Genomic DNA, 10,840 nt, shown 5'->3' with positions numbered 1-10,840 from the left:
ACAACTTTAAACATTCCAACATGTAAATCATAGTGGTGCCAGAAGGAGAAGAGGAAGAACAACAAATTGAAAACTTATTTGAACAAATAATGAAGGAGAACTTCCGCAGTCTGGCAAAGGAAATAGACTTCCATGAAGTCCAGGAAGCTCAGAGAGTCCCAAAGAAGTTGGACCCAAGGAAGCACACACTACAGCACATCATAATTACATTAACCAAGACTAAAGAGATGGGGAGAATCTTAAAAGTTGCAAAAGAAGAGGAGACAGCTACCTGCAAAGGAGTTCCCATAAGACTGTCAGCTGATTTCTCAAAAGAAATCTTGCAGGCAAGACACAGCTGGAAAGAAGTTTTCAAAGTCCTGAAAGGCAAGGACCTCCATCCAAGATGACTCTATCCAGCAAAGCTATGATTTATAATGGAAGGGCACATAAAATGCTTCCCAGATAAGGTCAGGTTAAAGGGGTTCATCATCACCAAGCCCTTGTTATAGGAAATGTTATAGAGTCTTATCTAAGAAAAAGGAGAAGATAAAAAATAAGAACAGTAAAATGACAACAAACTCACAACTATCAACAACTGAACCCCCCCAAAACAAAAACAAAAACAAAAACAAAAACAAAAACAAACTACTCAAATCACTAGAACAGGATCAGATTCACAGAAATGGAGATCACATGGAGGGTTATCAGTGGGGAAGTGGGTGTGGATACAGGGGGAAAAGGTACAGAGAATAAGTAGCATAAATGGTAGGTAGAAAATAGACAGGGGGATGTTAAGAATAGTATGGGAAATGTAGAAGCCAAAGGACTTATATACATGACCCATGGACATGAAATAAGGTGGGGAATGATGGTGGGAGGAGGGTACCAGTAGAAGAGGAATAAAGGGGAGAAAAAATGGGACAACTAAAACAGCATAATCAATAAAATACATTAAAATTAAAAAATAAAATAGCACTCCTCTCCTCTGCCAGATTCCTTCCTTATTTTTTTCTCTATCATTGAATTATTCCTCTTTATTTTTCTTCTTTCGTACCTGAAACATAATATATTCATGTATTTGTTTATTGTCTCTCTCCCCTTCTACAATGTAAACTTCTTGAGAGTAAGAACTTTGTTTTCTGTGATATCCCCAGGGCCTAGAGAGTGTGTAGCACATAATTAGTACTCAGTAAACATACATTCAGTATGTGTTGACCAAATAAAATTCCTTTTCTGTTTAAATCAGCCATAATTTGTTTCAGTTCTTACAACTTAAACTCCTAAGAACCTTATCTGATATAGTGTAAGATCCAGTACACTCACTTAGTGACCTTGGGCAAAGTCACTTAATACTCTGAGATTCAGATTCTTTATATGTTGCCCCTTTTGCTCTAAGATAATTTTTGTTTTTTCAAAAAGCTAAATTTCCAAGCACTAACAGAATAGTGATTTTTCCAAATGTCTTTATTCTTTATATGTTCTTAGAAGTGTTTCATATCTGCTCAAAGTTTATTATTCTCAATAAATTGTTATATATTGCCAATGTCTTTGTCATCATTGCCACCAGTATCACCAACTTAATAACATTATATTAAAGTATCAAACTAAAAGATACTATAGGAGTCAAGCTAAATAAATGCTAAAGAAGTTCACAAGGGAACTTTGTTGAAAAATGGGTGGGACTAGAGGTAGGTTTCAATGGAAGACAGAATTAAGGTGAGCAGAGAGGAAAAGTGGTCTACAGACACTTTACACACATGAGAGCAGAGTGCTGCAGGTGTTCAATGAGGAGGTGGAATAACAGGAAATAAGCAAGAGGGATACCCACAAGCTATGCTCTATCTTCTCTTAATACCTAGGAAAAGATTTCAATCCTACAGCTTAAAGCTTAGTCTCATGCCTTTCTTCAAATTGCACCTGTATCTACATCCTCAACCCACCTTACTTCTGCCATCTTCTTGCACCCAAAGACTATAAAAACATCTTTTTAAGTGTCTTTGCATTACTCTTTGGCCCCTATATTTTTCCAAGCCTTTTTCTCATGAACTGCTACCAAGCCAAATTTTCCACTTCCTATACTTATATAATTTAATGTATATGCTGGACTTTCTAATTACCCCCATAAATTTTTGTCTTTTAGCCTAAGATTATAGCTTATTCATTAGAATTTGGAATCCTAACTCTCTAGGTCAATATAGTAGGTGATAACTACTACAGTTGATATCATCTGAAAATTTCTTAGGTGTTTCTCATTGATCTTTGTCCATGTTAAAGAAAATATTAAATGAGGCTTATAAGGCCTGGCCCTTTAGAGATTTCTCTCCAAGTGGATATTGATCTTATCAGTACTTGGTTTTTGTTTAACTTTTCAGTCACCAATAAATAAATTCACCCAACTGTTCTGCAGGGAAAAGAGTGTGAATTAGTAAATAGAGCAGTGTACTACTGAGATCTCTATGAACGTGATTCTGACTCAAACTTGGCCCTGACCTTGTCAAGTCAGTTAACTTCCCTTGAGCTCATTTAGAAAATGAGAGGGCTACACTAAACTTACTTACTTTCCAAAGTTCAGGGATTCTGTCATCCAATCCTTATTTCCACATAAAAATAGACAATATTGTACTATCTCTTTAAGTCTCTTAAAGACAGGGCAATATTTCTCTATGGTCTAATTAATAGTATTTCAGCAAAGTTGAGTCTCATGATATTCTCAAGAATAAAGTTTAATTTCTATTCATGGCACAATTGTTTGTTGAGTGCCTACTGTGTCAAGCATTATACTAAGAGGCTTCTAAAATAAATCACCAATAATGAAACACAGAATTAATAACCAAATAAACTCTGCATTCCCAGATTTGCCTCCTGCTCATTGATTTTGGATTTGTGCAGCATTATGAAAGTATATCTCAGACTCCTTTCCATTGTAGTTTCCACAGCATCAATCTTTATGCATTTTATTAAAAGAACTATATTTTCTACCTGTATTCTCTGAGATATTCTCTCATTCCTTCTGAGGCCATATGTAATTAACCATGTTCTTTGCTTTTCTGGTGTCCCCTTCAGACCTTTAGAGAAATGGGAATTATATTAGTTAAGGTTTGATTAGGGAAGCAGACACTATAAGTGATATAGAATAGAATAAGGATTTATTATAGGGATTGTCTTTTGTACTCATGAGAGCTGTTTAAGCAGTCCATGTAAGTCTGTTACTTCTTTATATAGTGTTGGTCCTGAAGTCAGCTAGACCACCTTTCAGAAAGGGAAGACAGACATGATGTGGGAAACACAAAGGACAAAGTGGAAGCTCTGAGGACAAACTGGCACTGTGTGTGTCTCTTTATCACTTGTTCTACTCAAAATGCTGTAGACAATCTGGAGAATAAGCTGGTGCCCTAGGCATAGAGCTATACACACACATGACTGAGGATTTGAAGGTGAAGAAGAAAATCCAGTGGGAAATGGGTTCTGCCCAAACCAACAAAATGAACCAGTAGATAACTGAAAACATCTGCCCTGTGCTGACCTTCAGAGCACAAAACTGACTACTACTTCACTTTTACCTCTAAATCTAAAGGTAAGTTGTGGGCAATTCTAACCAAGAAGCACACAGAAATGGAAATTATGGGAAATGTAGTTCCAGCTTAGCTACTGTTGACACAGTAGAAAGCCCTCATAAGAATCAATATATGACTGAACAGCCCTTACAAACTTTTCCTTCTTTAATCTTCAGAGCCTTTTGAGTACTCATTCCCAAATTCCCTGCTATTGTACTCATTTCTGCTATCAGCAAGGGAAAAAAACTACATAAAAATATTTCAAAAATCTTTACAGGGAAAATTCTAAAACTTTAAAACACAAAATAAAACTAACTAAATGAAAAAATACTGTGTAAATAAATGAGAAGCCTCAATATTAAAAGTTAAAAAGAAAGGCACAAATTAATCTAAAAATTCAATGAAATTCCAAACAAAATCCCAATAAACTTGTTTTTTAGAAACTATACTTCACATGAAAGATTAAGGGACCAAGAAGAGCCAGGACAATTATAAAGAAGAACAAGGTACAGGGACTTATTCTCCCAGATGTCAAGACCTATAGGTGGTTGCCAGAGGTGGGAAGATGGAGAAGGAATAAAATGAGTGAAGGGCATCAAAAGGTACAAACTTCCAGTTATAAAATAAATAAATCATAGGGATGTAAAAAAATTTACAATAAAGAGATGATATTGAACACCATAGTAATAGTATAGGATTTTCAAGACTGCTATTAAATCAGAATAGAGAGTTAGGCACAGACACATACAAACATATTTTTATCAAGGTAGCTTTATAAATTTTATAGCAAAAAATGGAATATTGAAAAAATAATATTATAGCTTTGCCCAGTGGCAGTATCGTAGCCAATGAGGTTTATCAGAGGCACGATGATTGCTAATTGAAAAAATAATATTAGAACAATTAATAATTTATAATTTAAAAATTATAATAGATTCCTATTTTATATTACATGAAAAAGAAAACTCCAGATAGATCAAAGACCTAAATACAAAATGCAATTTTTTTCTCTTCTCACTGTTTTATTTTATTAGTTTTAAAACAAGAAGATATTTTTCATTAAATATGTTACTTATGTAAACATGGTGGGTTCGTTATTTTATTTTATTTTATTTTATTTTTTAATTTTATTTTAATCATTGTTCAAATACAGTTTTCTCCCTTTTACTCCCAGTCCAGCCCCCTCTCCCACCCCTCCCCACTTCCCTCCCATTACCACCCTCCCTCTAGTTTTTGACCATGTGTCTTTTAAGTTTGTTCCCATGAACCCTTCAAATGCAAAATTTTAACATTAAAAAAATATATATACTGGAGAATTTTTTATGACATTGGATATAAATCTTAAGGAAAAAGACCAATTATTTTGATAGTATTATAGTTTAAAACTTCCATAAAACAAGACACCATAAATAAAATTTAAAAAGCCACAAGATAGGAGAATATAACAGAAATAAATATAACTAACAAAGAGTTAATATTTAGAATATGTAAAGAACCCCAATAACACATTAAGAAAATGAAAAATAACTCAATAAAAATGGGCAAAAATATGAACAACCAATTCATAAAAGAGAAAACTCAAGTGACCAATAACACAAGAAAGAAACTAAATTTCTCTACTAATAAAAGAAATGCAAATAACAACAGATTTCATTCATATTCATCAGGCCAAAAAACATTTTAAAGTTCTACAAAAGTAAGTATTGATGAGGATGTCAAGAACTAGAAACTGATATATTGTTGGTACAAGGTAAGTTGATACAACCACTTTGAGGAGTGATTTGTTAACATTAATTAATGAGTTGAAGATGCATATTACATATGACTGAAAAACTATTCCTAGAGAGTTCTTATATGGATGTACAATGAGAAATATATAAGAATATTCATTGTGGCATTAATGTAACACTGAAAATTGGTAATAATCTAAATGTCTGTCAATAGGTAACTAAATAAATATGAACTGAGGCATATTCATTCAATAAGCAAAATATTCAATGATTAAAATGAATGTACTACAGTTACATATACTAACATAATTATAAAAAATAATATTGAATGGAAAAAGCAATTTGCAGAATGACATTTATAATGTGACACCATTTAAATAAAGTTTAGAAATGGGCAAAACACTAGCATATATTACAGTATATAGTAAATGTATAAAGGCATGCATGAAAATGGTATATACTAATCCAATGAGCAACACTGGAGAAAAAGAGAGAGGCTACAAAGTGAGTTCAACTATGTATGTACAGTAATGTTTAATTTTTTAAAATAAGAAAATCTGAAGCAAATGTGGCCAGATATTAAGATTTGACCAGCTGGTTGGTGGATACACTGTTTTAAGTTAGTCACTATACCTTCCTATTTGCCTGTAATAGTTTGTAACTTAAGTTGAAGAAAGGAAGGAAAGAAAAAAGGAAGGATGAAAGGGAGGAAGAAAGGAAGGAAGGAAGGAAGGAAGGAAGGAAGGAAGGAAGGAAGGAAGGAAGGAAGGGAGAAAGAGAGGAAGGGGGCAAAAAGGAGGGAATGAAAGCAACATCTGCATCCCATGTCCTACTCAGTGCCACAGTTTGCTGCTGTTCCTTCATCACAGTGGAGTAACATTGTATAGTGGAAAGGAAGATGTCCTGTTATTCAAAGATTTGAGTTCTGATTCTAACTTGGTCCCTTCTGAGTTGAGTGACTTTACTCAAGTCACACAATTCAAAAGGTACAAAGCAAGGATTATTTGAATTAGCACTGACTTGGTCCCATTACTGCAAAATAAGAAAAAAGTAAACCCAGCTCACAAAATTGTGAAGATTAGCTAAAACAGCTTATGTTAAATAACTAACTAACTAACTAACAACTTCCGGCCAAGATGGAGCCATAGATGGACACACTGTGCCTCCTCGCACAACCAAAATTAAGGACAACAAAAGTTTAGAAACAAAAAAACAACCAGAACAGACTGAAAACTGAACTATATAGAAGTCTGGACAACCATTCATCCAGACCAGTGAGGGGGCAGAGTCGGCAGCCGGCAGAGAGGGGTCAAGGCAGGAAAAAGTGGCGGCTAGCAGACTGCGGTGGCAGACCCTGGGTTCGGCGCAGGGAGGCAACAAGCAGACCCAATGAGACGAGAAAGGCATCTGGCTCTCTGCAGTCACACATTTGCACGCAGATAAACCAGGTGAAAACAGGCAGTGAGACAGACCGCACAACCCAGGGCCCCAGCACCGGGAAATAAAGCCTAAAAGCACTGATTGAAAACACTTGTGGAAGTTGAGGTGCCAGGAGAGACTCCCAGCCTCCCAGGAGAGTTTGCTGGAGAGACCCACAGGGTCCTAGAATGTACACAAGCCCACCCACCCAGGAACCAGCAACAGAAAGGCCCAATTTGCTTGTGGGAAGTGGCAGAGGGGACTGAAATCTGACAGAGATGGGAGCAAGTGCCATTTTTCCCTCTCTGACCCTGCCCCCACACACATCACAACCCAGCTACTAGGTTGCCCTGCCCATGTGAACACTTAAGGCTCTACCCCTCAATATGTAACAGGTACGGCCAGACCCCCCCCCCAAAAAAAATGGTTCAAATGGAAGAGGCGATCAAAGCTTCAGAGCCAATACTTTTAAGCTACCAAGAGATAGCCAACCTATCAGACGCACAGTTCAAAGCACTGGTGATCAGGATGCTCACAGAATTGGTTGATTTTGGTCGCAAATTAGATGAAAAAATGAAGGCTACGCTAAGTGAAATGAAAAAAAAATGCACAGGGAACCAATAGTGAGGGAAAGAAAACTGGGTCTCAAATTAATGGAGTGGACCAGAAGGAAGAAAGAAACAACCAAACAGAAAAGAAGCAAGAAACAAGAATTCAAACAAATGAGAAGAGGCTTAGGAACATCCAGGACATCTTAAAACGTTCCAACATCTGAAATATAGGGGTACCAGAAGGAGAAGAGGAAGAACAACAAGTAGAAAAGTTATTTGAACAAATAATAAAGGAAAACTTCCCCAATCTGGCAAAGGAAATAGACTTCCAGGAAATCCAGGAAGCTCAGAGAGTCCCAAAGAAGTTGGACCCAAGGAGGAACATACCAAGGCACATTAGAATTGCATTACCCAAGATTAAAATGAAGGAGAGAAGTCTAGAAGCAGCAAGAGATAAGGGGATAGTCGCCTACAAAGGAGTTCCCATCAGAATGTCAGCTGATTTCTCAAAACAGACCTTACAGGCAAGGAGGGGCTGGAAAGAAGTATTCCAAGTCATGAAAGGCAAGAACCTACATCAAAGATTGCTCTATCCAGCAAAGCTTTCATTTAGAATGGAAGGGCAGATAAAGTGCTTCTCAGATAAGGTCAAGTTAAAGGAATTCATCATCACCAAGCTCTTATTTTATGAAATGTTAAAGGGACTTATCTAAGAAAAAGAAGATAAAAAATATGAACAGTAAAAGGACAGCAAACTCAGAATTGTTAACAACCACACCTAAAACTAAAGCAAACTAAGTAAACAACTAGAACAGGAATAGAACCACAGAAATGGAGATCACATGGAGGGTTAGCAACAGGGGAGTGGGATGGGGAAAGAGGGGGAAAAGGTACAGAGAATAAGTAGCATAGATGGTAGGTAGAAAATAGATGGGGGGGGCAAGAACAGTATGGGAAATGTAGAAGCTAAAGAACTTATGACAGAGGGACATGAACTAAACAGTGGGAATGTGGGTAGGAGGGGGTGTGGAGGAGGGAGGAGAGTGAAGAGGGGGAAATGGGACAACTGTAATAATATAATCAATAATATATATATATATATTTTAAGATTTTATTTATTTATTTTTAGAGTGGGGAAGGGAGGGAGAAAGAGAGATAAAGAAACATCAATGTGTGGTTGCCTCTCATGTGGCCCCCACTGGGGACGTGGCCCGCAACCCAGGCATGTGCCCTGACTGGGAATTGAACCTGAAATGCTTTGGTTCACAGCCCACACTCAATCCACTGAGCTACACCAGCCAGGGCAATAAAATGTATTAAAAAAAAATAACTAACAGAGTGCCTGTCATGTAGACATGTGATAAACAAATGCAGAATGAATGAGCGATTTCCTTCACTTATTTCCGACTTTCTGCTAGTTCTTTCCCACTTTCTGTGCTTTATCTTCAGCCTGTTTTTTTGCTAAAAGGCATGACTTTTTGAGGGCTTTCTCATAAATCTTTATAATTTTTTCCTGATACTCCTAAAAAGTAAGGACAAGTATATTTGTTTTCCACACTTTGTAATGGGGAAATTAATTCTCACAAAAGTGAAGGAACTAGCCAACGTTACATAGTGTATTTAGGAGAGTAGCTGAGACTGAATTAGAATTCTCTTGAATCTTGGCCTGCTATTCTAAACTCTCTGCCATAATATTTAAAAACAAAACAAAAGTACACAAACAAAATCAATTAAGAGTACACACCTCAGGGCTTCCAAGATGGTAAAGATTAACTACCTCAGACTCCACACTTCCCATATTCCCCATGTTTCTAAAAAACAATCACTGAAACAAAGAAAATTCTCAACAGCAACAGTAAGACTCAAGAAATTAAACCCAAGTCATTTAGACATACACATAAAAGTAACACAGGGTCTAGAAAAACAACAATACCAGATTAACTCATAGTTAACCCAACTATTGAAATGGATGAACCATTGAGAACCATAAAAATGTTAAAGAAGAGCTGAAAATTAATTCCCCAAAATTCAAGGGAACATCAAGTCTAGAGAATTCTTATATGTATTTACTAAGCAACATCTGGTCAGGATTATCACATTACCAGGTAAGATAATTGTATAACACAGAAAGACAGTGGACCCAGCAGGAAAGAGCACACTCTAAAAGAAAAAAATAATTTAGAGAAATATACTAGGAAAGAAAAAGTATAAATAGATTTTAAAAGAGCATGAAAAAAAAGAACAAAACTTTGGATAACAGAAGGTTTTTTATTTTTATTGTATTTTTTAATTTTAATCATTGTTCAAGTACAGTTTTCTCCCTTATACTCCCATTCCAGCCCACCCACCCAACCCTCCCCACTTTCCTTCCAATACCACCCGCCCCTAGTTTTTGTCCATGTGTCCTTTAAATTTGTTCCTGTAAACCCTTCCCATTCTCCCTTGAAATTCCCTCTTCTCTCCCCTCTGGTCACTGCCAGCCTGTCCTCTATTTCAGCATCTTTGACTATATTTTGCTTGTTTTTTGTTTTGTTGTTTAGGTTCCTGTTAAAGGTGAGATCATATGATATTTATCTTTCACTGCCTGGCTTATTTCGCTTAGCATAATGCTTTCCAGCTCCATCCAAGCTGTTGCAATGGGTAGGAGCTCCTTCTTTCTTTCTGCGGTATAGAATTCCATTGTGTAAATGTACCATAGTTTTTTGATCCATTCATTTACTGATGGGAACCTAGGTTGCTTCCAACACTTGGCTATTGTAAATTGTGCTGCTATGAACATTGGGATGTACAGGTTCTTTTATATCGGTGTTTCAGTGTTCTTAGGATATAGTCCCAGCAGTGGAATAGCTGGGTCAACAGGCAGGTCCATTTTTAGTTTTCTGAGGAAGTTCCATACTGCTTTCCATAGTGGTTGTACCAGTCTGCAGTCCCACCAACAGTGCACTAGGGTCCCCTTTTCTCCACAACCTCTCCAACACTTGTTGTTTGTTGCTTTGTTTATGATGGCCATTCTGACTGGTGTGGAGTGGTATCTCATTATGGTTTTAATTTGCATCTCTCTGATAGCTAGCGATATTGAACATCGTTTCATGTGTCTTTGGATTTTCTGTATGTCCTCTTTGGAGAAGTGTCTGTTCAAGTCCTTTGTCCATTTTTTAATTGGGTTCCTTGTCTTCTTAGAGTGCAGTCTTGTAAGTTCTTTATATATTTTGGAGATTAAACCCTTGTCTGAGGTATCATTGGCAAATATGTTTTCCCATACAGTTGGTTCTCTTTTTATTTTGATACTCTTTTCTTTAGCCATGCATAAGCTTTTTATTTTGATGAAGCCCCATTTGTTTATTCTTTCCTTTATGTCCCTTGCTCTAGGGGACATGTCAGTAAAAAAGTTTCTGCGTGAAATATCTGAGATTTTCCTACCTACGTTCTCCTCTAGGACTTTAATGGTGTCACATTTTATATTTAAGTCTTTTATCCACCTCGAATTTATTTTTGTATAAGGTGTAAGTTGGTGCTCAAGTTTCATTTTTTTGCACGTAGCTGTCCAGTTCTCCCAACACCAGTTGTTGAAGAGGCTATTTTTACTGCATTTTATGTTGCTGCC

General features: G+C 36.5%; 1 pseudogene; it reads left to right on the top strand.

Moving 5' to 3' along the window:
* The first annotated feature begins 4,355 nt into the window (after window positions 1-4,355).
* On the top strand, window positions 4,356-4,463 carry LOC123820696 (annotated as a pseudogene).
* Window positions 4,464-10,840: the final 6,377 nt, after the last annotated feature.

Source organism: Phyllostomus hastatus, unplaced genomic scaffold, assembly GCF_019186645.2.
Source record: "Phyllostomus hastatus isolate PE091 unplaced genomic scaffold, TTU_PhHast_1.1 phas_contig_36, whole genome shotgun sequence".
Classification (NCBI taxonomy): domain Eukaryota; kingdom Metazoa; phylum Chordata; class Mammalia; order Chiroptera; family Phyllostomidae; genus Phyllostomus; species Phyllostomus hastatus.
The sequence above is the reverse complement of the archived record's forward strand: the minus strand, read 5'-3'. Positions and strand labels throughout refer to the sequence as shown.